The following is a 26,433-nucleotide window of genomic DNA, read 5'->3' as shown; positions in this document are numbered from 1 at the left end:
AGCCTCGTGATATTGACATCGCTAACCTGTGCTTGTAACTGGAGGGTCTGAGGGACAAGAGACGGGTCAATACAGCTCAGAATGACAGAGACAAGGAAGCTGAAATAGACACTGTTCAGAGAGCCGGTCTCATCGGCACAACCCCCGGGAATCAAATCCAGGGCTGGGATAAATCCCCTTTCCCTGAAATAATGTCCGAAGGACCCAGTTTGGGCCTGGCTCTCCCGACTTGTGCAAACTGAGAGACACTTCCCTGAAGCCAGTGAGGGGAATCGGCCCCTTCTTTCCACACACAGTGCCACGGCTCCTGTTTCTGATGGTATCCAATACAGTAACCCGGCCCCAAGCATGCCATGCCAAGCCTCCCCCACACAGTCTGAGGTGTGACTTCTTCAGATGCAAGAACCTTCTGCTCTCAACCAACTACCAAGATAGATAAAACTAGTCACATCTACATGCAGCATCAGCAGGTCATTGGTTTCCATTTTATAGGAAGCATGCATAGCTTTGGTTTTATCACCACTGATCTTAAGGCCCGTATATTCAGCAGTTTTTTGCAGCTCTTCCAGCATTACCTACAGTTGATTAGTAGTCTCTCCAAGTAAGGCAATATCATCCGCATACTCGAGATCCTCGAAAGACGAATCTTTACATTTTATAGCTCCTACTTTAGTGCCAATCAGCTTTGTCGTCAGATAGTCTATTAGAACCTCAAATAACGTACGTGAGAGAACACATCTCTGGTGTACTCCTGATTCTACCAGAAACCAGTCTGGAATACAACCGTTGACCCTCACACAGCTATAAACGTACCGTGGTGCAGTTCCTCCACTAGGCTCACTAAGTGCTCGGGCACCCCCGACTGGTATAGCAGGATCCGCAGTGCAGATCGATGCACTGAGTCAAAAGCGTTGCCAAATCTATAAATGCAACATTAACTTCCTTTTGTTCCTCTAGTTATTTTTCAACAACATTCTGGAGAGCATAGGTAGCATGGACTGTAGATCGACCTGTACAGAAACCACACTGGTTGTCGTTCATTTTGGGGCTGAGACAGTATTTCAGCTGGTTCAGTAGTACGATCATAAACACCCTCCCAGGGACTAACAGCAATGTTATTCCCTTATAATTTGAGCACGCGGGATCACTCTTCTCTTTTGAAAAGGGGATGATGCAGTCCTTTTCCAGTCTTCTGGAATGTGACCAATCTCCCAAATTTTGAAGCCAACTCCATGAAGTCAGTGAATAAATCCAGGCCTCTGCTCGTTAGCAGTTCTGATGCAATATTTTCAAGACCAGGTGCTTTATCATTTCATAACTGTTTGACCAAAAGCATTACTTCCTCTAAGGTCACCAGCCTGTTTTCTGCTGGGTTTATTATCAGATTAGGTTGAAGTTTACGTCTTGGTGGGGATCTGTTCATTAATTCACAAAAATGCTCAAGCCAACACTTAAGTTGTGCAACAGTCTCCTGACAGCATTCTTCATTTTTGTCCTTAACTGAGAATGGGTGTCCAGTTAGGACTTTCAAAGTCTCAAATACATAGTTCTGATCAGAGGCGTCCTCAATGCATGGCACCTTACTGTTCCACCATTGATTATGATCATTCCAACAGGCCCTCTTGACTGTTCATCAAAGACATTTCTTTTCCTCTATTGACCACTTCTTCCTCGCTTTACTGACTCGACTCTGGCCTTCCAGTGCATCCATTCTGCACCACACCTCTTTTCTTCTCTCCCATAATTTGATGGTATCATCTGTAATCTTATTCTCTTTTGTCCCAGCTGTTTGCCAGCAATCTCTGTGCTGGAATCCTGACATACGGTCCACTCTTCTCTGCAGTAGACAGCTGGCCTCCAGTAGAGAATATGTGTTGGAAGTTGCTGCTACATAATTATTAGCAATCACTTGATAGTGAAGCTATACACAATGCACGCTCTCCAAGTCCATATTTGCAAATGTCGGTCACCTAGATGAAAGGCAGAATCACTGTCCACCCCGGAGCAGATTTAGAAAATGGAGCCAGTCACAAGTCCAGATAAAATGGGAGGGGTGGGCGGTGACCTGGCAATACATCTCTAGCTTCGACAAGCGGAAGAAAAGGACATAAAACTTTGGCAGTTTCATTGGCTTCATCTGCTCTGGCAGTTTCAAGATTCATCTAAATCTTCTCCTATATGCAGAGGTGTCAAACCATGTGATGATGTGACCTCCATCAATCAGAGATGGGGGAAGTGCCTGATATAAAGACAGAGGTGTTCGGTCGTTAAGAGCCGTCAGAAGAACAACTCTCCTGGCTGGAAAATGGGAAAGGTTGAATGTTTATATATGCGCTGTGCAGAAGACATGGTGGAATATGAACCCCCAGAGCACAGCTCCTACTCGTAGCGGTCAGATCTTTGGATTGTTGCCCACCTGTGATACACCTGACAAGTACACTGGTGTTGCTCTGGTTTGTCCCCAAGGGAACAATCTGCATTACTGACTAGGCAGGCTCATTCTCCATGCCTAACAGCCATCACTTTCAGTTTGAAGGTAGGACGTGTGGTAGTTCTTAGGGCACATGCTGCATCTGATGCCAGGCCAAATGCTGAAAAAGATCCTTTTTATGCCATGTTAGATGACATTGTATCTAGTATGTCATCCCAACTTCGTACTGCAATTTTAGGAGATATGACTGCGAGAACTGGCCATGATAGAACTGAATTTGCTCTGGGGCTGGGACCACACAGCTTACTGGAAAAGAGATCAGATAATGGTGTACAGCTACTAGAATTTTCATCCATACATGGAGTATTTTTAATGGCTACCTGGTTTCAGTACAAGAATTTATATAACTATACATTTTGATATCCATTGGGCAACAATGCAGCCTTGGGTCACATTCTAGTTTGGAAAGCCTTGACTAAACTCGTCTGGGATGTACGTGTATTTAGGAATTCTGATCTTGCTCCAGAAACTGATCATCAACGCCTAATAGCAACACGCAATGAAGTTCTGTTTAACAAAGTTCCAGAGCTAGGTATCTGTTACAGAACCAGCGGCAGGTGGTGAACTAGAAGGGGAGTGCCATCCCTGTAGCAAAGGGCTGGGGGGGAAGGCATGTCTGGTGTATGTGTCAGCAGCTCCTTAGGCTCCTGCACCAGTCTTATTGATGATACCTAGCGTGACTTGACTTCACCTAATTAACCGTGGCATGTTCGCATCTGACACTTCCACGCCCAAGCAGCTCAGGGCCTGGCTTGGAACAGCTACTCACAGCTGCTGCAGACTCACCCCTGGAGAAGGTCAGAGCTACTCGCTGGAGATGGGGAAAGCAGGTTTGCAGCAAGGTCCGGGGAAAGCAGTTTTAACTTGTGTTTATCCACACACTCCTGCACCGGCTTCATTTTCTAAATCTGCTCCGGGGTGGACAGTGATTCTGCCTTTCATCTAGGTGACCGACATTTGCAAATATGGACTTGGAGAGCGTGCATTGTGTATAGCCTTTAAAAACCAAGGCAGCCCATTCTGAAGCAACAAGGTGCTAGCACACCCTGGTCCCTGCTCCCTTCAGGGTACGTCAACACTGCGACGAAAGACTCGTGGCACGGCCTGGCTGGGCTGGGTCAGCTGACTTGGGCTCACGGGGCTTGGTTGCAGGGCTATCAAATTGCAGTGAAGACATTCAGGCTCGGGCTGGAGCCTGGGCTCTAGGACCCTGCCGGGTGAGAAGTCTACACAGCAATGAAACAGCCCTAGGAGCCCGAGGCGGCTGGCACGAGCCAGCTGCGGGTTTTTCTTTGCTGTGTAGACATAGTCTGTGAGACCTCAACCCTGTGTTATGTCATCCTGGAGGTGCCCCAGGGCTCTGGTGTAGGGAGAAGCTCCCCTTTCAGTCGTAGATGGTAAGCGGGATCTCAGGTGCTAATGTGGGCAGAGTTTGATCCAATACCTAATGGGCAACCCATGGATTCCAGCCATTCCTGCCCTGCCCCAGGCAGCCCTGCACCCGGCAAGCAGCTGGCTATTTTCTGGGATTACCAGAAATTGCATTTTTTTTAAGACAAGTCAGTTTACTGCCGGGTCGCAGACAGAGCTGGGCAAAAAATGTTTGGCAAAGAGAAAATTCACCAAAAAATGCAGTGTCACGGTGAGGAAAGCTATTCATGAATTGGGGTCGAATTTGGCAAATAGTTTCAGGAGGACTTTTTTTTTAAAGTTCAAATGGTTCATTGTGATATTTTCTAAAAGAACTGGTTCAGCATTTCATTTCAAACTGTCCTTTTGTTTGACCTAAGCAAAAGTTTTTCGTTTTGACAAGAAAAAATGGGGGGGAAAATCTGTTTCGGTTTGAAACTAACTGAATTTTTCTCCTCCAGAGTTTTTGGTTCAGCACCAAGACAAAAACCCAGTTATTTGCTCAGCTCTAGCCACGGACGCTCAGTGCCATCCAGCCGCTCCTGGCATCACATTACCCCCATTAAATATCCTCACTGGAAGATCATGTCTTTGAAGCAAACGACTCTTGTTTCCTTTTCCAAAGAACAAATCTCTCCCTCCAAAACGGGTGGCCAACCGGTGGCTCCGGAGCCACATGAGGCTCTTCAGAAGTTAATATGCGGCTCCTTGTACAGGCGCCGACTCCAGGGCTGGAGCTACAGGCGCCAACTTTCCAATGTGCCGGGGGGTGCTCACTGCTCAACCCCTGGCTCTGCCACAGGCCCTGCCCCCCCTCGACCCCTTCCCGCCCCCTCCCCTGAGCCTGCTGTGCCCTCGCTCCTCCCCCATTACATAAGAACATAAGAAACATAAGAACATAAGCAAGGCCGTACCGGGTCAGACCAAAGGTCCATCTAGCCCAGTATCCTGTCTACCGACAGTGGCCAATGCCAGGTGCCCCAGAGGGAGTGAACCTAACAGGCAATGATCAAGTGATCTCTCTCCTGCCATCCAACTCCACCCTCTGACAAACAGAGGCTAGGGACACCATTCCTTACCCGTCCTGACTAATAGCCATTAATGGACTTAATCACCATGAATTTATCCAGTTCTCTTTTAAACTCTGTTATAGTCCTAGCCTTCACAACCTCCTCAGGCAAGGAGTTCCACAAGTTGACTGTGCGCTGCATGAAGAAGAACTTCCTTTTATTTGTTTTAAACCTGCTGCCTATTAATTTCATTTGATGACCCCTAGTTCTTGTATTATGGGAATAAGTAAATAACTTTTCCTTATCCACTTTCTCCACATCATTCAAGATTTTATATACCTCTATCAGACCCCCCCTTAGTCTCCTCTTTTCCAAGCTGAAGAGTCCTAGCCTCTTTAATCTCTCCTCATATGGGACCCGTTCCAAACCCTTAATCATTTTAGTTGCCCTTTTCTGAACCTTTTCTAGTGCCAGTATATCTTTTTTGAGATGAGGAGACCACATCTGTACACAGTATTCGAGATGAGGGCGTACCATCAATTTATATAAGGGCAATAATATATTCTCAGTCTTATTCTCTATCCCCTTTTTAATGATTCCTAACATCCTGTTTGCTTTTTTGACCGCCTCTGCACACTGCGTGGACGTCTTCAGAGAACTATCCACGATGACTCCAAGATCTTTTTCCTGACTTGTTGTAGCTAAATTAGCCCCCATCATATTGTATGTATAGTTGAGGTTATTTTTTCCAATGTGCATTACTTTACATTTATCCATATTAAATTTCATTTGCCATTTTGTTGCCCAATCACTTAGTTTTGTGAGATCTTTTTGAAGTTCTTCACAGTCTGCTTTGGTCTTAACTATCTTTAGCAGTTTAGTATCATCTGCAAACTTTGCCACCTCACTGTTTACCCCTTTCTCCAGATCATTTATGGATAAGTTGAATAGGATTGGTCTGAGGACTGACCCTTGGGAACACCACTAGTTACCCCTCTCCATTCTGATAATTTACCATTAATTCCTACCCTTTGTTCCCTGTCTTTTAACCAGTTCTCAATCCATGAAAGGACCTTCCCTTTTATCCCATGGCAGCTTAATTTACATAAGAGCCTTTGGTGAGGGACCTTGTCAAAGGCTTTCTGGAAATCTAAGTACACTATGTCCACTGGATCCCCCTTGTCCACATGTTTGTTGACCCCTTCAAAGAATTCTAATAGATTAGTAAGACACGATTTCCCTTTACAGAAACCATGTTGACTATTGCTCAACAGTTTATGTTTTTCTATGTGTCAGACAATTTTATTCTTAACTATTGTTTCGACTAATTTGCCCGGTACCGACGTTAGACTTACCGGTCTGTAACTGCCGGGATCACCTCTAGAGCCCTTTTTGAATATTGGTGTTACATTAGCTAACTTCCAGTCATTGGGTACAAAAGCTGATTTAAAGGACAGGTTACAAACCTTAGTTAACAGTTCCGCAACTTCACATTTGAGTTCTTTCAGAACTCTTGGGTGAATGCCATCTGGTCCCGGTGACTTGTTAATATTAAGTTTATCAATTAATTCCAAAACCTCCTCTAGTGATACTTCAATCTGTGACAGTTCCTCAGATTTGTCACCTACAAAAGCCAGCTCAGGTTTGGGAATCTCCCCAACATCCTCAGCAGTGAAGACTGAAGCAAAGAATCCATTTAGTTTCTCCGCAATGACTTTATCGTCTTTAAGCGCTCCTTTTGTATCTCGATCATCAAGGGGCCCCACTGGTTGTTTAGCAGGCTTCCTGCTTCTGATGTACTTAAAAAACATTTTGTTATTACCTTTGGAGTTTTTGGCTAGCTGTTCTTCAAACTCCTCTTTGGCTTTTCTTATTACATTCTTGCACTTAATTTGGCAGTGTTTATGCTCCTTTCTATTTGCCTCACTAGGATTTGACTTCCACTTTTTAAAGGAAGTCTTTTTATCTCTCACTGCTTCTTTTACATGGTTGTTAAGCCACGGTGGCTCTTTTTTAGTTCTTTTACTGTGTTTCTTAATTTGGGGTATACATTGAAGTTGGGCCTCTATTATGGTGTCTTTAAAAAGCGCCCATGCAGCTTGCAGGGATTTCACTTTAGTCACTGTACTTTTTAACTTCTGTTTAACTAACCCCCTCATTTTTGCATAGTTCCCCTTTTTGAAATTAAATGCCACAGTGTTGGGCTGTTGAGATGTTCTTCCCACCACAGGGATGTTGAATGCTATTGTATTATGGTCACTATTTCCAAGCAGTCCTGCTATAGTTACCTCTTGGACCAGCTCCTGCGCTCCACTCAGGACTAAATCTAGAGTTGCCTCTCCCCTTGTGGGTTCCCGTACCAGCTGCTCCATGAAGCAGTCATTTAAAGTATAGAGAAATTTTATCTCTGCATTTCGTCCTGAAGTGAAATGTTCCCAGTCAATATGGGGATAATTGAAATCCCCCACTATTACTGAGTTCTTAATTTTGATAGCCTCTCTAATTTCCCTTAGCATTTCATCATCACTATCACTGTCCTGGTCAGGTGGTCGATAATAGATCCCTACTGTTATATTCTTATTAGAGCATGAAATTTCTATCCATAGAGATTCTATGGAACATGAGGATTTGCTTAAGATTTTTACTTCATTTGATTGTACATTTTCTTTCACATATAATGCCACTCCCCTCCCGCACGACCTGTTCTGTCCTTCCGATATATTATGTACCCCGGAATGATTGTGTCCCATTGATTGCTCTCAGTCCACCAGGTTTCTGTGATGCCTATTATATCAATATCCTCCTTTAACACGAGGCACTCTAGTTCACCCATCTTGTTATTTAGATTTCTAGCATTTGTGTACAAGCACTTTAAAAACTTGTCACTGTTTATTTGTCTGCCCTTTTCTGATGTGTCCGATTCTTTTTTATGTGAATGTTTCTCATCTGATCTGGCCCTTACATTATCCTCTTCCATCCTCTGCTCCTGACTAGAACCTGGAGATTCTCTATCATTAGACTCTCCCCTAAGAGAAGTCTCTGTCCGATCCACGTGCTCCTCTGCAGCAGTCGGCTTTCCCCCATCTCCTAGTTTAAAAACTGCTCTGCAACCTTTTTAATGTTTAGTGCCAGCAGTCTGGTTCCACTTTGGTTTAGGTGGAGCCCATCCTTCCTGTATAGGCTCCCCCCATCCCAGAAGTTTCCCCAGTTCCTAATGAATGTAAACCCCTCCTCTCTACACCATCGTCTCATCCACGCATTGAGACTCTGAAGCTCTGCCCCCCGAAACCTCCTGCACATCACAAAACAGCTGATTGGGAGATGTGGGGAGGGAGGGGGAAGCGCTGATCAGCAGGGCTGCTGGTGGGCAGGAGGCACTCGGAGCTGGGGGGTGGAGCTGATGAGGGGCTGCTGACTTATTACTGTGGCTCTGTAGCAACGTACATTGGTAAATTCTGGCTCCTTCTCAGGCTCAGGTTGGCCGCCCCTGCTCCAAAAGGATCACAAGGTCTCCTGCCAAAGAGAGGTCAGAGGGCATCCTGTACGCCAGCAGCCTGCCTCTGCTTCCCCAAGCCGTGGGGCTGAGGGCATCTCACTGGCACTGCCCTGCCCCTGCTTCCTATAGCTAAGGGGTATGGGTGGGCTGGCCCCCTGCTTCCAAGTTAGCTCCCTTCTTTGCCTGTCCAGTGATTAATCTGCCAGTCCAAGAAGCAGAGAGTCAGGACAGCCCTTTCCGTGGTTTTCCCATCTGCGCTCAGGCTCCTGTGAGAATTCCCCAAGCAGCTGGGATGCAGAGGCAACAACGTTAATGCTGGAAATAAAAAGTAACTGTGATACCGTTGGAACTAAATGGCATTCCTAAGAAAGGTGCTTGGGCAGAGCGCCAGCTTCAGCTTCAGGACTTTGCGCTTTGAATTTTCCCTAAGGCGTGGAGCAGGGAGCAGGGAATGTGAGCTTGGATCGCATGGAGTATGTCCTCTCCACCAGACATATGGACAGTGGCAAAGTGCCCATTGATTGCACAGGGGCTGCGATTTGGCCCTGGCTGAGAGAGGAGACTGAGCATTATATCCAGCTGGTACCTCCTCTGCCTCTCTCACTGTCTCCCTGTGCCTTGGGTCAGCCGTCCTGCGGGAGGAGGTTGGTTCTAGTCAAGGAGGAGGGGTCTGGTGGGCTCACAAGGTGGAGACCTCACGCTGTTCTTCGTAAATCCCACGGCACTGCCGCCGTACTGGCAATGGCGTTAACATGGGTTCCCAGTCCACTGAGCCATTGCTGTTCTGTTGTGACTAGCCCACCACCTCGGTAAGGGATGGCCAAAGCTGAGCATTAATCCTCCCAGCTGCAGAGGACATGGGCATGCTCTTTTTAAATTTAGGACTATTATATATCTACAGGATTGTCCAATTGCTGCTGCCAGGGATGGGTCCTGAATAGATGGAGTTAAATCAAATGGGGTTGCTAGGAAAAACAAGCACAGCAGGAAACAGTGACTAGAGATAAGATGCGGGAGGGGGTGTCAATGTCTAGGCTAAGAGCTCACCTGTCCTGGCCCCTGCCAGGGCTGGGGCGGGGCCTAAGATCACTAAACAGATAAAAAGTTGGGTGGGGGGGGGGTCAGTTGTCAGGGGCTGTCCAGAGGACAGACAGGCGAGAGAGGCGCTCTGTGGAGAGGGCCCACCAGACCAACACCAGGGGGATGGTAAACGCTCGGTCAATAGGCCTGCGTATAGACTGATTGTTTTAAAGGCCTGGTTCTCTCCTGCTCTGTGGTGTTCCTGCTGCTAAGAGTACCCAATACCGTGCTGTGAAAACCCCGATCACAGCCCCTGGAGCACAGAGCCTGGGGAGGTGATCCGTACACAGCACTGTGGCACCTTCCCCTTCCACGGATAATACCAGTGATCAGCACGTTCCCAGTGGCCCCCGGGCTGGTACTACAGGGTCTCAGGGGTTGACCACTGCATGGGTCAGTGCCATGTGGGAGCACAGGCCACTTGGCTGATGAAATGTCTGGACACCAGAAGCAGAAAGGACCTGGTAAGGGTTCCTGTTCGCCGTGCCACCAGCACTAGGCCTTCTGAGCAGCCTGGGAGTAACTCCATACCAGTGGGGCAGCTTGAGTCCTTCCCGTGCGTGTGATCCCCTCATCTTCTGACAGACATTACAAAGAACAGAGTGGCAGTATAATTAACTTCAGGTGCTTTGCAGAGCGCCAGAGCCCAGAGAATGAACCCGTTCCCCGCCCAGGCCGTGCCAAGTTCTGCGGCTGTGAAGCGCTGGATTCTGGAGCTCTGGCCTGCTCCCTTCTGCTTCTAAACAAAGAAAAAGCAATTATGGTCTCTCGCTCTCTGGTTTTACCTTCTCCCTCTTGAACTGTAGTTACAATGACTCTGACAGCCACCTTCCCGTTCTCTGCTGTGGAACGTCTCTGCCTGGCTGAGCTGGCCTGTGGGCGAGGGGACAGTGGCGTTAACACGTCTATTGCCACAATCAAAAGCAACATCAGAGTCCTGGCTAAGGGAGAACAAACAGACCCAGGGCTAATGGAACCGATTCAGCTCAAACACAAACCAACCCAAACCTTTGTGTAAAACTTGGCTTCTATCTGAGCCGTCTGTTGGGTATAAACCATGTAGGTGGGGGGAGATTTTCAAAGGCACAGCTGACAGTTAACCACTTCCCCCTCAATTCCCTGCTCCTCCACTTGGTTGCCTTCGCACTTCCTGGCTTCAACCTGGGGCAGGAGGTGCAGCTGTGAGTTGTCCCCACCTACTAGCGGTTTTAGTTTGGCCTGCAGAAGAGCTGGCCTGTTGTTTTTCCAGGGGAAACGGTTGCTGCTCCTGCTACTATCCCCTGATCCATGATCCACTTTAGGAACCAACAAATCTTGTTTTCAGGAAACCCAGCTGCTTTGCTGAAGTTCACTTCAAGCATCAGCGCTTTGAGATGTTCTGTCAAACCCAGCCAGCCCCGAGAGCGTGGGATGCTCACCCGTTGCTAAGCTGAAAGCGCCGTGGTTGGAGCGGCTGGGCAGGGACTGTATCTTCCCATCATTCAAACAGCACAACGGGGCCTTGTCCTGACAGGGGCCTTCGGGCTCGACTGCCAAAGGTGCCTGTAGCAACTGTCCTTCATAGCGTTCGGCCTCAGTCTATGTTCCCCACAAGCAGCAAGAGGCCGGGGGTGGGGAGGGGGGGTTGTAAGCGATCAGTGCCTTGGGGAGTGGGAGAGGCACTTCCCAGCCCCATGCCACTGTGCTGCTGTTACCAACCTGCTGCCTGCTGGTTTGCATTGGAGCCTGCCTCCCCTCGCCAGCACCAGCTGAGCCCCTTCTGTATGGAAGGAGAGGGCATCTTTCATGCTCATCGCAGCAAGCACTCTTCCAAATGCTGGCCCGTCCTGTGGGTGATAATCTGCGTGTGCAGAACGTTTCCTCCATAAGTGCAGCAGTGCAGTTACGGGGCCAGCGGGTTTGGGATGAAGGGCCAGGGAAAGCAGCTGATGATGCCACTGGGCTGGGAGTTGTGCAAAGATCCCTTTGAGGGCACGTCTGAAAGGTGAACGGGGATAAAGAAACATTCCATTCAATGCCTGTTCCCCTGGTGGAAAATTCAGCTGACTTCGGTGCTACTTAAGAGTTGATGTGTCCTTGGGCAGGAAATGAGTGACAAATACCACGCACCCCTTGGGGCACTGCCTTTCTCTCTCTAGGGCAGTGGCTCTCAAACTTTTGTACTGGCGACCCCTTTCACATAGCAAGCCTCTGTGTGCAACTCCCCTTATACATTAAACACACTTTTTAATATATTTAACACCATGATAAATGCTGGAGGCAAAGCGGGGTTGAGGGTGGAGGCTGACAGCTCACGACCCCCCATGTAATAACCTCAAGACGCCCTGAGGCGTCCCGACCCCCAGTTTGAGAATCCCTGCTCTAGGGGGTGAGTGCAGGTGAAGCTTATCTAGAACAGCTGTGTTCCTCCCTTTCTCCTCCCCCAGGCCAATGGAACTGCCCTTGCAAAAACACTTGGGATTGGCCTGGATTGAACGTGTGCTGCCAGTCACGTTAGCATGGACCTGTCTCGATTTGTCTCTCCTCCCGGCCCAGACATCTACAAGCATGCTCCAAAGCACTTGCAGGTCTTGCTGCCCATTCCAGCACACCAAGGAGGGTGTAGGGCACCTGCCTGTCATGAGCTGCTGTTTGAGAACTGGCATTCCCGCAATGGAATAGAACAGCCCTGACTTCCTCTTCCATTTGCCTCTGCTTTTCGGGCCCCTCCGGAGTCTTGCCTGAGCCTGCCTGTGCCTCCAGTTCCTAGGCTCAGCACTCGTGTTGTTGCTGGTTACACCCTGCTGCTTTCCACAGGGGTGAAGTTTTTGGGTCTTTTCCAGGACCAAAATATGAAAGCATGACTGGAAATTCAGCCACCAGGTGGGATTAGACCTAAAGGGAGTTGTTTATCAGTAACACACAGCCAAGGCTTTCATTTAGTCTATTTTCTCTGCCAAAAAACATGACCATCTGACCACAAACCTAAATATCCACTGAGTTTATAGCTGTAGTTAAATTCCAGGGATGCTGGTAGCAAGTAGCCTATGGCTAGGGGTCCCCCAAGATTTTCATAGTATGGCCCACATTTTAATAGAGTGAACTTGTTTGTGACCACAGAAGCCTCCACCTCTACTCCCACGTGCAATCCCATAACATCCCTGTGGCTACCCCAGCAATGGGTAGCATGGAAAAGTGATACAAGGAAAGCAATTAATATTTTTCAACTGTCCTTTAATGCAGTTTAGCAACTGGAAATGAAGAGGAGCCAGCACTCTGTGACCAGGCAGGCTCACAGGCTGGGAACTTGTAGAAGCCACAATTATTATTTATTTATTTGCAGAGCCATTCCTAGGCATAAGCAGACTAAGCAATTGCTTAGGGCCCCGAGCCGCTCAAGGGGGCCCCCTATTAATTATTACTATGTGTTGTGAGGGCAAAATATTCCTGCTTCGGGCCCCCAGTGGGCTTGCACCGGCACTCATTGTTTGTAGGAGCCCCAGTCACAGACCACTGATTACTTATATTGCGCTAGGTGCTGTACAAAAACAGAACAAAAATGGTTCCTACCCCAAGTAGCTTCCAAGATAAGCATGTCGAGAGAGAACAGGAGGGTATAGACAGACAGGGGAGCACAAAGAAGCAATGAGTCAATACTAAAACAATACACAAACCATAGTATCTCCTTTATTTGACAGAACAAGCTACCTGTCTTATAAAGACCTGCTTGTTCTGCCACCTGTCTGCATGGTATGCATCCCATTAAACCTCACTCTAGCTGGGCTGCAGATGTTGCTGTCCCAGATGTGCAGAAAATGTGAACAAATAGAAGCTTAAGACTTAGTCTGACTTCGCAGCCCCACAGCACGGCACCAGATCAGTGCAGTTAGCAGCTTCCTTGTTCTGCACTGCCACAAAACGGGCTGATAAGCCAGCCAGGACCTACTCTCTCCCCCTTCCCCAGACAACCTGTGCACCTTCCTGCCGCTTTCAGTACACAGCGATTCGCTGGACCCTGGTGAATGTGCTGCTCAGGGCAAGCTCTCCTGGGAGTTTGCCTTTTAATCCAATAACCCCTGGGAACAGATGGGTTTTTTGGTCTTCAAAGGGCTGTAAATATCAACTAGAGAGGAGCCAGACTGAGCTTCCAGGGGGCAGGAAGATGCCCGTGATAGAGTGGCAGTAAAAGGGAATCTAACCAGCGTTTGGTTGCTCAGGCTGGCAGCACAGAAGGCCACCTGGATCTGCTGTTAGATACACAGTGAGGTCTGGTGTTGAGGCAGCTCTCGGTTACGGGAACATTCCCTAGGTGAGGCAGCTACTTATGTAGGGAGCAAATTGCTAGTTTAGCTCCCATGGGAGTTTGTTCCCTCCTCCTCACTAGTTCTCTGCACCCTAGAATACGGGCCACACCCACGACTAACAAGGCAAATACGTCTGTGCTCCAGGGCACTGCCATGTGCATCCTTCAGTTTGGTTCAGTTCTGTGGGAGGCTTTATTGGCAGGACAAGCTGTACAAGTGCTGCCGGAAAACCAACAGAGGCGGGTATGACTTTTCCTGCTCCCAGAGGGGGTTGCACGCTGCATGTGGGGCTGTATCCCATGTGTACAGCTGTCCTTCTTGCACCCCACACACAGGAGCAGGGAACTGCAGCCCTCCTGCTGGGGAAGGAGTCAGAGCACATGCAAAGCTAAGCCTGTTCCGGTCCCTGGACCCCAACCTCCTAGGAAGGGAAGGTGTTGGAATACAGAGAGCTGGTCTATCCTGCACACACAGTCGTTCATCCTGCATCATTTCTGCAAGGTCGTCAAGTTAACCCTCTTGCAGGAAGCTGCCAGGAACCATTAATGATGGTGATTATCATCAGTGGAAGGTTTTATTTCATCCTAATGTATATTGCAGAGCTATATGGAGCTGTTCGTTTTCTCCCATCGTATGTTGTCACTGTTATAATCCCTCCCAGCTGCTCCAACCTAAAGTCTCTTTATAACACTTGGCCCAATAACACTCCCAAAAACCGTGTGTCATGAGCTCCTTCTCCCTGCGGTTGCTAAAGCCTCTCTGCTCAGCTGGGCCTGCAGAGGACTAGAGTCAGAAATATTTGTTGCAGAAACTCACCACTTTGATTAAATCCTGCTTTGTTTTTTCTTAAGCAATTAGGAGTCTAACCAGAAAAGGAATCCCTGGCCCATCTCTGCTCTTACCACTCTCTGTGCCACAGTCAGCTTTGCTCCTCCCCCCATCACTGGAAGGGCTGAAGTGGCAGATGGCTTGCTCTGGGCACAGCAGCCCAGGTGTAGGGCTGAGTGCAAATGAAAGCATTCACAGCCCTCTGGCCCTGAGAGCAGGCGCAGCCTCTGCGGCCGAGCGAGGGATGGCATGGCTTGGCTGAGCTCTGGAAGGATTCTCATGCAGCCCTCCTTGGCCAAGAAACAATCCTAGATAAAGAGCCCTGGAGATTGGTGTTCTCTGCTTGTCCACAGAACTAGTCCAACGCAGGCAGCGGTGGGACAAGCCTGCAAGCCCACCCTGAGCTCTCCCTAGTGCTGGAGATGGCAGGTCGGGCACCATGGCCCACGCAGCGGCTGGTGTCCCTACCGAGCTTAACGAAAAGGGAAGCAGGTGCAAGGGCAGGTCCTGTGCTGCAGTCACTGGTCCTCTGCAGGGCTGGATCCGTCCTTCTCCGGCTCATTGCACATGAGGCAGGCCAGAGTCTCAGGAGAGCCGCCCATTCAGGCACCAGAACCAGTGGTTTGGTTTTCGCAAGCACTCAGCAGGGGCGCACGGTGGGGGCAGGGTAGATGCTAAGTTTTGTGGATCATGGGGCCCTAAGTGCCACAAATGGAGCTGCAGGGTGTGGAGCACTCAGTGTCTATTTCGGTGCTCGCTGGGAACTGGGCTCTCTTCAATATCTGGGTGCTGAGCCCTTGAAAATCAGGCTCCCTGTGAGCAGCCTGGGCTGGTGATTGGGACCATGTCCCGGGGGCGAGGAGGGGAGTAATTCCAGCCACCTCTCACCTTGACACTGACATTTGCACACTGAGCGTCAGCACAGCGTGATCTGTGCCCCTCTATTGACTGTTTGCTCCACGTCACTCAGGCGACAGCTCCCGCCCATGACCCACGTCACAGAGCAGGAGAGTGCGTCCCACCTCCCAGAGGTTTGCATGCAGCTGGGCTGACCAATTTCCTGCTGAACTGTTTTGTGGACTATAACGGGGTGCACGGCCCACCCCTGCATACCCAGCCCCTTGGCCCTGCTCCTCACAGACTCAGGGACACGCCCAGCTGGTGCAACACCTGTGCTCATTATTTGTCCATTTCCCACCACCAGTTTCCTACTAAATACAGGCAATTTACACTGGCTTAGACTAACACAGGCTTGGTCAGCAACAGAGTAGCAAACTCCTACCTCTTCCTGCCCCCCCACCGTATAGCTCCTACCTAATGAGGCTGGCAGGTGCAGCGAGTGATTAGGCAAACCTAGGCTATTTACCCAGCCCCAACCCATTCCCCCTGACTGGGGGGTTGGAGTGGCAGGAGCTGATTGAGGTTTCTGCAGCAGCACCCTGCCACATGGACATTTTCTCTGGCTCCTCCTTTCGAGGTGTTTGCTCATGGGGATTTTCTGTTTCAAGCTCAGGGAGAGAACAAAACATTTTAGCAAAATATTTCACTAGGAAACACGCAAGTGCCTATTTTTCAATAGTAGCATCTGAATGAAAACAATCTGAGCTTCAAAGGCCATCCCGGGGATGCACTGGCTGGTTTCTGGGCTTGTTGAAAGGAATATTCCTTTGGGGCCCAGGGAATGCACCAAAAAATGCCAGTTTATTCCTCTCTTGTATCCATGGTGACTCCTCCTCCAGCTGCTTGCTCAGCCCCAGCATATGGAAACCAAACCACCAGAGACTGCCGGCTGGCTGCAAATATTTTGAGCTGTTTAGAAATTTTGTCACTTGTGCAAATTAGCCATTTAGTGGCTTCCTCTCTTCTGTTATTTGCCAGCAATGGATGCAAGAGTCTTGACAAGCGGCACAGCAAATGCTGTGGTTGCTCCGAAAACAGTTTAATGTTCCCAAAATGTAAATGTTGATGTTTTAGACAAAGATAAACAGAAGGGAAGACGCTGATGAAAAGGGAGCTAGCCCTGCTTGTTTGTTAAAGCAGCTATTTTAAACAAGTCCTGCTTGATACAGCTTGGGACTTTGAGGGAAGCTGCTCCAGCCCTACTATCTCAGCTCAGTGCTGGGAATGCCAGTGGCTCAGTACAGGTCTGTCTCATCTTACGCTGGGGTTACGTTCCGCGGTCAGCGCGTAAAGCGAAAACCGCATATAGTCAAAGTTACATTGAGTGGAATGGCGGGCGGAATCGCCCGCACTATAGGAACAGTATTTAAATTGTTATTTTTCTCTTTTTTGTTGTTTTTGTTTTTGCCGACCGCGTAAAGCTGAATTGGCGCATGTTAAATGCGCGTAAGATGCGACAGACCTGTAGTTGCTTTGGGTTCCTGGGTTGTTTGGGAAATCACTCTTTGGAGCCCATGAAAGGGCTGCTTGGAAATCTCATTGGTTTTAGCTTTCTAAGAAAAGGGAAGCAGGACTGGAAGGGAAATTTCTTTCCCAGCAAAAAGAGCGTGGAGGAACCCGGGGGCCTGCCTCTCGTTTACAAAAAGCCTCTTTGCTCACCTCTGGCAACGTACACTTCATTGACGCTCACTTTAAGGCTTGTTAACATGGCCAGTGCAATGCAAAGTGGCCTTTGTGTAAATGTGAATCAGACCCTGAGGATCTAGGGAGACCTTTCAGAGTAGCAGCCGTGTTAGTCAGGAGCAGTCTCTAAGGCAGGGGTAGGCAACCTATGGCACGTGTGCCAAAGACGGCCCGCGAGCTGATTGTCAGCGGCACTCACACTGCCCGGGTCCTGGCCACCGGTCCGGGGGCCTCTGCATTTTAATTTAATTTTAAATGAAGCTTCTTAAACATTTTTAAAACCTTATTTACTTTACATACAACAACAGTTTAGTTATATATTAACTTATAGAAAGAGACCTTCTAAAAATGTTAAAATGTATGACTGGCACGCGAAACCTTAAATGAGAGTGACTAAATGAAGACGCGGCACACCACTTCTGAAAGGTTGCCGACCCCTGCTCTAAGGTGTCACGAGTACTCCTGTGTTTTTAGGGAGACTTTGTGTCTGGAGCTGGTTGAAATTTGCTGAACTTTGAGTTTTCAGTTAAATTTTTCACTGATTATTCAATTTTTGATGGAAAACAAAAAACAAAACAAACCCCACAAATTTACACAGATGACAACATTCATTGAAAATGCTGCGTTTTCTCGACTCTAGCCTCTGGGAGTGAGCGACTCGCCTTTGGACTTGCTCTTCAGCCAGAGGACACACCTCCCGAGCGGGGACAGGGCAAAGGGCTCTCTCTGTAGCTGGGGGCTGAGGAGCCGGTGTAAATCCGGAATAACTCTGCTGAAGTGTACTGGAAAGCCTGGGGAGAATCGGCGCCCAGCCCTCTGCCGTTCTGCAAGCACCTCTCCTGGCTCTCCTCTGGGAAGTCTCCCCTGTGGAGCTGGGGTGGGGGGCGATTCCTGGCGTAGGGAACATCTCTGCACTGAGTCTGCACCCACCCCAGACCTAGACCTGTAGTCGGTGCGGCTCGCCCTGGTGCTGCCCAGCTAATGGCATTGTTAGCAATGCCAGCTCCATGACTATTAGCGGTAATTATGCCCAATGGCCTGTGATGGGATGTTAGATGGGGTGGGATCTGAGTTACTACAGAGAATTCTTTCCTGGGTGTCTGGCTGGTGAGTCTTGCCCATATGCTCAGGGTTTAGCCCAGGGGTAGGCAACCTATGGCACGAAGGGGTAGGCAACCGAAGACGGCACGCGAGCTGATTTTCAGTGGCACTCACACTGCCCGGGTTCTGGCCACTGGTCCAGGGGGCTCTGCATTTTAATTTAATTTTAAATGAAGCTTCTTAAACATTTTAAAAACCTTATTTACTTTACATACAACAATAGTTTAGTTATATATTATGGACTTACAGAAAGAGACCTTCCAAAAACATTAAAATGTATTACTGGCACGCAAAACCTTAAAATAGAGTGAATAAATGAAGACTCGGCACACCACTTCTGAAAGGTTGCTGACCCCTGGTTTAGCCAATCGCCATATTTGGGGTCGGGAAGGAATTTTCCTCCAGGGCAGATTGGCAGAGGCCCTGGGGTTTTTCCACCTTCCTCTGCAGCGTGGGGCACGGGTCACTTGCTGGAAGATTCTCTGTACCTTGAAGTCTTTAAACCATGATTTGAGGACTTCAATAGCTCAGACACAGGTTTGATACAGGAGTGGGTGAGTGAGATTCTGTGGCCTGCGTTGTGCAGGAGGTCAGACTAGATGATCATAATGGTCCTTTCTGACCTTAAAGTCTATGATTCTATGAGAGCTAGCGCAAGTATGTCTCCTCGGGCAGAGACTCAATCCCCCCCCTGCCCCCGCTTCAGGTGTAGACACCCCCGAAGGCAGCCAGAGCGCTACCGCTCTCCCTGGAAGCTCCAGGAGTGGCTTTTCTGTTCCTGCCGCTGACAAGCGGCTGTCTGCGCCATCACAGTCTGGTACAGTGGAGTGTGGTAGGAAATCACAGGCACAGGATGAAATCAGGCAAGGAGAGATTAAGGAGCAGAGGCAGCTGAATTCCTAGGTCACAAAGGTCTCTTACTCCATATAGTGGTGTAAAGAAGAGGCGAATCCGGCCCAGAGATTGCAAACATCATTTGTTATTTTACTGATGAACAAGCAGGGAAGGAATCCTGGAGGATGCCAGCTCCGGCGGAGTGCAATGGTGTGTGCTCAGCCTCAAACGCTGCCCCCCGTTGTACCCAGGCAGCCGCACAGGTGGAGGGGGGCAGACGTTGACCCTGAGTCCATAAGGCCTCAGTCGGCCTTTCAATGGCCTTTGGCTCCCAGGCTCTCTGCCTCCTCATCTTCGCTGTGCCCGTCCCCCAGGCACTGTCTGGCTCTCCCGGCACGGCAGGGCTGTTTGCTGACGTGGGCTCGGGAGCCTGGCCTTGCTGCTACACTGCTTATTGTGGGAGAGCGGCAATGCCAATTTCTTTATATCTTCCAGCCTCCCGTACAGAAATTTTTGCTCTTTGAACGTTGAACCTCCACCTTGGACAGCCTTGCAAACACATTCCTATCTCAAAACGTTCTGGGGAAGGAGGTGGTGGTTCTTCCTCAGCTAAGAAGAGATTGTAAATTTGTGGGGCATTTTCCATTCAGGTGCATCCAATGCAGATACATTGTTTCTCTTTGAATTCCTAAACCGACAGTATTTTATGCTGTTTCGATTTAATATTCTCCTCATTACTGATATCTAATGCAGACGAGCCTTGAGGTTTACTTAAAACATATGTGATCTTAATTTGTTTTTACTGAGCCACATGTTTTCACTCCCTGCATCATTCAATTAGCTTTTTTTTTAATCATGTGATCAACAAAAACTTAATGCTATTTTTAAGCATGGTAGAAAAGTGAAAAACATATTTACTGTAACTACAAAGTAAGATTAGTGCATAACCCCTTGCAAAAATAACCCTTATACGTGAGAACCGACATGAAAATGACATTTCTCTGCAATAGGGCTATTTAAAAGGCTGCAGTGTTGATCAAACATCATCCTGGGATTTCAGTGTTTAGAGTCACTTACCTTCATTTATATAAGGCTCTAGATGAGAATGAGGCTCTGCAAACATATCAGAAGAAATGGGTCCTGATTCCCTATCAGATTCCATTGACTTATGTCTGATTGACACCAGGGTAAGTCAGAGCAGTGTCTGACCCAGTCCATTGGAGAATGTGGGCTCTGTGCAGTCACATTCAGAACCAGGGCCCAGTTCCTGGGTCTCTGCGGTCCCAAGGGAATCTGATCTTTGAAACACTTTTTTTTTTTTAAATTTGCTTTTGCCATCAGGAAACTCTTCCCTTAGTTACACTCAGAACTCTTCGTCCTTCTGCTCTTGCAGGCCTGTGGAACACGGGAAGGGACTTGCTTGACCATTGATGGAGCAGAGATAGACTAAACCGAGGTTATGCCACCTAAAGGTCTGTGTCTCCTTTATGCCAAACACTGTGTTTGTTGGCCTGGCAAGTTGCAGGTGGCAGCAGGGGCCAGCCAGTCTGTTTGGTTGGAATGACAGGCCTCCAACCACCAGCCAGTGGCAGAGAGACTGTGCCAGGCTCCGGACTGGACGTGTCAAGGAAACCTGACCTCTGGCGGCTGCTCGCTCCAAAGAGAGTCTCAAGCAACACGGAATGTGACAGAGCACGAAGGAAATCCTGCTGCTGCCACATGCTGCATTCTTTAATCTCACACATGTGGTTTATTTGCAGTGTGCGAAGCCTCTAGCGTGTGGGTGACTGTTAACCACAAGTACCAGCATTAATCTCCTGCTTCGGGGCCATTTACTACAGCCTACAAAAACGCTTCAGAATTGGACCATGTTGAAAGAAGCTGACAGTTTGGTTGTTTTTTTGTTTGGGGCGCCTCTGAGAAATCTGTGCGAAGGTAATAAAATCCCAGGGGACGTCCGTCCTCCAGCCCAGAGGTCCCAGCCCTGCGACTCAGGCCAGAGGGCTTAGTCCATGCCGCAGACTCCTGATGCTGGGCTTTGGCCTCCCCATACCATGCGGTGCCACTCCATACCTGGCTCCCAGGGACGCCCTGTTACGTAACTCTTTATCCCAGAACAGTTTGGCTCTCAAGGGCCAGTCTGAGGGGAGAGATTACACCCTTCGAGTCCTGCCCCCCCACCCCTGAGTATAGAAATTACAAACACAAAACAAGTGAAAAGAACATTCGGGTTGCAAAGTCAAACATTCAAAAGAGAGGAAATGCATCCCCACCCTTTCCCCACCCCCATTTTTCATCCCAGTCTTAGTCTTCCCCTTGTTCCTTATCCCACCCCCATCTCCTTCTCTCAGTGCACCCCCCCACAAAAGGCTTTCCATCCCAATCCTTGCCCCCCCCCAGGCCCAGCTCCTCACCCCTCTGCAGCCCCCTCCCCCCCCCAATCCCAGTAGGGAGCAGTCGTTGCAGGGAAAGTCCTGCTCAGCCCCTGCATCCCTGGAAGGGAGCATGCTCAGTTGCTCTGGGAATGGCCCATGCGCAGTCTGGTTGGTACTCAGGAGCTGTGAGAGGATGGCGCTTGCTCAGTCTAGTGGGGTCAGCAGGCAGGAGCTGTGGGGGTGGCCATGCTCGGGGAGTGGTGATTCTGGCATCCCTTGACGCTCCTGGGGGCCATCAGGAGCGGTTGGAGTGCACAATGCCCATCAAAGTGCCTGGGGTCTAACAGGGCATTGTGGACGGTCACACAGCTTCTCGCAAAGCCACATGCACTGAGGGTTCGTGGAGGTGACCATCTCCTACACAGGTGCTCTAATATGCAGGGGGCGGTGTGAGCTATCCAGGCTGGGAGGAGGGAAGCAGAGTGGCTGGAAGGGGTGGTCCCTTGATCTATGAAGGTCCAGGCAGGGCGGAATTACCAGGAGGAGCTGGTGGTTGCTCACGTGTCTGAGCTGTTTCTGTGACACTCCACAGTGAAAATTGCAGCCCTGAGCACGTGCCTGGTGCCCTGCAGGGGCTGGGTGACTATGGCATGACCAGCAGCCCCTGCAGCAAAGTGCTGTGCATCATATGGCAATGAGCGAGAACAACAGTGTGGCCCAGCAGTATCTCTGTGCAGTGCAGGGCCGGCTCCAGGCACCAGCTTGGCAAGCAGGTGCTTGGGGCGGCCACTCCAGAGAGGGGCGGCAGGTCCAGCTGTTCGGCGGCAATTCGGCGGACGGTCTCTCACTCCCGCTCGGAGCGAAGGACCTTCTGCCGAATTGCCGCCGCAGATCGCGATTGTGGCTTTTTTTTTTTTTTTTTTGGCTGCTTGGGGCGGCCAAAACCCTGGAGCTGGCTCTGGTGCAGGGCCAGCTCCTAGCCCTCTGAGCACCACTCACTTTGCACCAGTGTTTCATGCTTCACTTTGGGGGTGATCGGGGACACTGGGTTTGTGCATTGTGTCTAGCTGTCCGGGGCAGAGGAGCCGACCTATGGAAGCAGCTCCATGTACAATATCTAGGGCATTGCTCACCTGTCTGGCGGTGCAGCAGGAACAGTGCCCGACCCAGCCATAGGGATTCAGGGGAGAAGATTCCCAACATGAAACCTGAGTGATGGGAGGGCAAACCTCCCCCATCCTGGGTTAGAAAATAGCTTTGTTCCCCCAGCAGAAAATCTCTGCAGGAAATGCCATCAGATCCCACTGTGGGAGTGCTTGTCTCTGCAGCAGAGCAGAGGTCAGGCTAAGCATGCCTAGCTGGGAGAAGCTGGATCTGATTCTAATTGTGGGGCACTGCACTGTACATCTGGGTCAGATACGTAAGCATAAATCATCCATTGTGTTGCAGAACCTAACTCAGCCGGTGCAGCTGGGCTCTTCTGCAGCTCCCGGCGGGGACACTTGGCAATCACCTGGTGTCCTGGAGACTGTCTAACCTGCACATCCGTTGTTCTGGGCAGGGTCCAGCCTGCCAAAGGTTAAGGCTCATTCGAATCAGTCTTTTTGGTTTAGCTTCATTTCAGGTTTCGTGATTTCAATTATTGCTGCGTGAAATGACTTGCAGGCACTGGAGGTGGGGGCTGGAGAGCCGGGGGTGAAGTGTGGTTGTCCCAGATGGGAGCTAATTGGAAGCCCAGCTGCAGCAAGTGCCGAATGGCTCTTTAAAGGCTGTAGGATTCTGTCGCTCCCGAGTTGTAAACATTCTGCATGAGGCTGGTGAGCTGGAGAGTGTTACCAGTAGGTGGGGGAGGAGGCTGATAGCAGGTCTCCCATGTCTCTTGTCTGTCCTGGGTTATCATCAGCTGAGCTCAGGGTACAGGCCCCACTCCTGCTGTCCCCTCCCCAACTGACAATTCAGCTTTGATTGGAAATCAGAATGCTCTTACTTCAGTTTGCTGACAAAGCCGATTAACTGCAGGGAAATGTGAGAATTAATTAATGGGGAAAGGAGGAGGATCGGATTGCATTTACCACCTGGAATGTGGGTAGTCAACTGGACTGGAACCTTCGCTTCCAAAGCAGCAATGGTGAAATTGCCAAATGCTGCTAAATGGAGACGTGCGAGTGTGCCAGGCATGTCCTCCGGTGCCACTGGCTCCAGGGTCATTCATCTCCAGGCACTGTCTCTGATATGTGAAGTCACCAAAGGATTTTACAGAGAGAGACCAGCATAGGTGGAAAGACTGTTTTCCCCTTCCTCTGAGCTAGCTTCAGTCCGTGGGGACATCGCTCTGAAGGGGTGCTGCGACCTGTGTGCTGAATTGCAGAGACATCGGATATACTGCATTTATCAGGCACCTTTCACCACTTCACCTGAGATCTCGGCAAGGTCCTGAGATATTGACTTTAAAACTGGGACATGTGTCTGAGTAGTTTTCTGTGAGGCCCTTTGTCTCGGTTGGTTATGCACAGACACCAGTGCCGAGGGGGTGCTGATTCTATAGCATTGTACACCTGCTTTGCACTGGCAAAAGGACTGGGCAGGCTGACAAAGATCGAGGCCCATGGAGGTTATGGAAGGGCTTGATCCTGCACAAGGCAGGTGCACATCACAGGCGTACATACAAGGGCGCCTGAGGCTTCCTTCAGCCTAGTGCTTCACCTTACATACACTCACACGTAGCCTCCATCTGCACTGAAACGTACCATCCTTGGGCCCCCTGCTCTACACATAAGAACATAAGAGCGGTCATACTGGGTCAGACCAAAGGTCCAGCTAGCCCAGTGTCCTGGCTTCCGACAGTGGCCAATGCCAGGTGCCCCAGAGGGAATGAACAGAGCAGGTAATTGTCAAGTGATCCATCCCCTGTTGCCCATTCCCAGCTTCTGGCAAGCAGAGGCTAGAGACACCATCCCTGCCCAGCCTGGCTAATAGCCATTGATGGACCTATCCTCCAGGAACTTATTTCGTTCTTTTTTGAACCTTGTTATGGTCTTGGCCTTCACAACATCCTCCACACAACAAAGGACAGGACCGAGGCCTGAAGTGTGGCAGTTAAATTCAGTGATACTTTCCAGAACACTGTAGAGCTTGGGAAGGGATTGAAACCCACCTGCTTCAGGGCACAAACCAACCTCTCATTATTGGGGGTCAGGAAGTAACTTTGCTTGGGGGCAGATTACCCCACATCTGTCTACTGCAGGGCGCTTGCACCTTCCTCTGAAGCAGATGGTCCTGGCCACTGGACAAGATGGATCCCTCTGCTGATCTAATCCGGCTAGTCCAGTGTTCCTCTATTTGAAAGATGTGCAACATTTAATATGCTCAGTTATGAAATTAGGGTGATTTTTAAGTAGACATTAATTATTCATAAATAATAAACAATTTGAGCTCTCTGAGTCTATCACCGGCAGGCAGGTTTTCTAATCCTTTAATCATTCTCGTGGCTCTTCTCTGAACCCTCTCCAGTTTGTCGACCTTCTTCTTGAACTGGGGGCCCCAGAACTGGACACAGGATTCCAGCAGTGCCAAATACAGAGGTAAAATAACCGCTCTGCTCCTACTCGAGAGTCCCGTTCATGCATCCCAGGATCACTTTAGCTCTTTTGGCCACAGCATCACATTGGGAGCTCAGGTTCTGCCATTATCCACAATGACCCCCACATCTTTTTCAGAGGCAATAAATAGCACTTTGAGATCAGTCTAAATGAACTCAAATCCACTCAGAATGGCAGCTGTGGCTGTCATGGTACTGTGCAGCCTTTCCCTGCACTCACATGCAAAGGTGAATGCGAAGGACAATTCTCATCCATGGATTAAGTTTTTAAAACCCATCTACATGAAAGAGTTAGAGCAGCACAGCCTGCAGTTCCCAGCTAACAAGGAGACCTGACAAATGCTAGCTCCCTATTTCTTTATCAATGACTTCATTAAATAGAGGCACAAAAACCTCATCTGAGAGGTCTCCCCTTCCCGTACAATAAGGAAGGATAAATAGAAATTAAGGGAAGTTCAATAAGCAGTTGATCTGGATGCTTCTAAGGTGAATGGCATGTGAATTACTGAACGCTGGTAAAACACTCCATCCATTACAGGTCATGAGAGCAGAAGCCAGTCTCTGTGCAGCACTGACATGTTTTAAAAATAAGAAAGCTCTGCGCTGCAATGTTTCCTATTCAGTCCTGCATTCCTCTAGGCAAGGCTATGCCTTTGGTGACCCCAGTGGTTCATGGATCTGCCCCTTCCTGCTTTCAGCCCTTTGTCCCCAGGCTGAGCCAAAAGGAGTCTCCCATCCTCGTGCAAAAGACACAAGAAAGGTCTCGTGATGCGTGTGCAATATCAGCACTCCGCTGTCTCCAAAGGAGTCAGACCCACCTGGCTGACTTGTCTTTGTGGGTGGATGCCAGGAGGCCAGGGTCCATGGAACCTCATGGTACAAGTAGGTGAGATGCTCCATTGGCAGCACAGCCCTAGGCCAAAGGCCTTGGCTGGGGTCAGGAATCGCAGCCCTTCCGAAGAGGCAGCTATTTGCAGCAGGATGAGGAAATAACTCTGCAGAGTGTGAAATTGAATCATCGGCACCCTGAGCAGTGTCAAGACCTTAGGAGCACTTTGTGAGTGAGAGTTTCCTCTGCCAGGAACACAGTGCTCACTCGCAGCAGGATCCCAGCCTCTCGCTGCCACGGCCTGGCCTGACGCCTGCTTTCAGCTCGCTGGAATGAGCACAAATGGGCTCCCCCAGCACTCAGCTCTGCGCTCCCCTAATTCCCCACCCTGGGATTGGTAATGAGGTGAAACTCCCCTGTGCAGAGGGCCAGCAGGAGGCCTAGCTACCCCTGGAGTGCCACATTAGTCATTTCTGCCATTGCATCTCACCGAAGCCATCACACCACTTGTGGCC

This window comes from Emys orbicularis, chromosome 23, assembly GCF_028017835.1.
Source record: "Emys orbicularis isolate rEmyOrb1 chromosome 23, rEmyOrb1.hap1, whole genome shotgun sequence".
Taxonomy (NCBI): Eukaryota; Metazoa; Chordata; order Testudines; family Emydidae; genus Emys; species Emys orbicularis.
The sequence above is the reverse complement of the archived record's forward strand: the minus strand, read 5'-3'. Positions refer to the sequence as shown.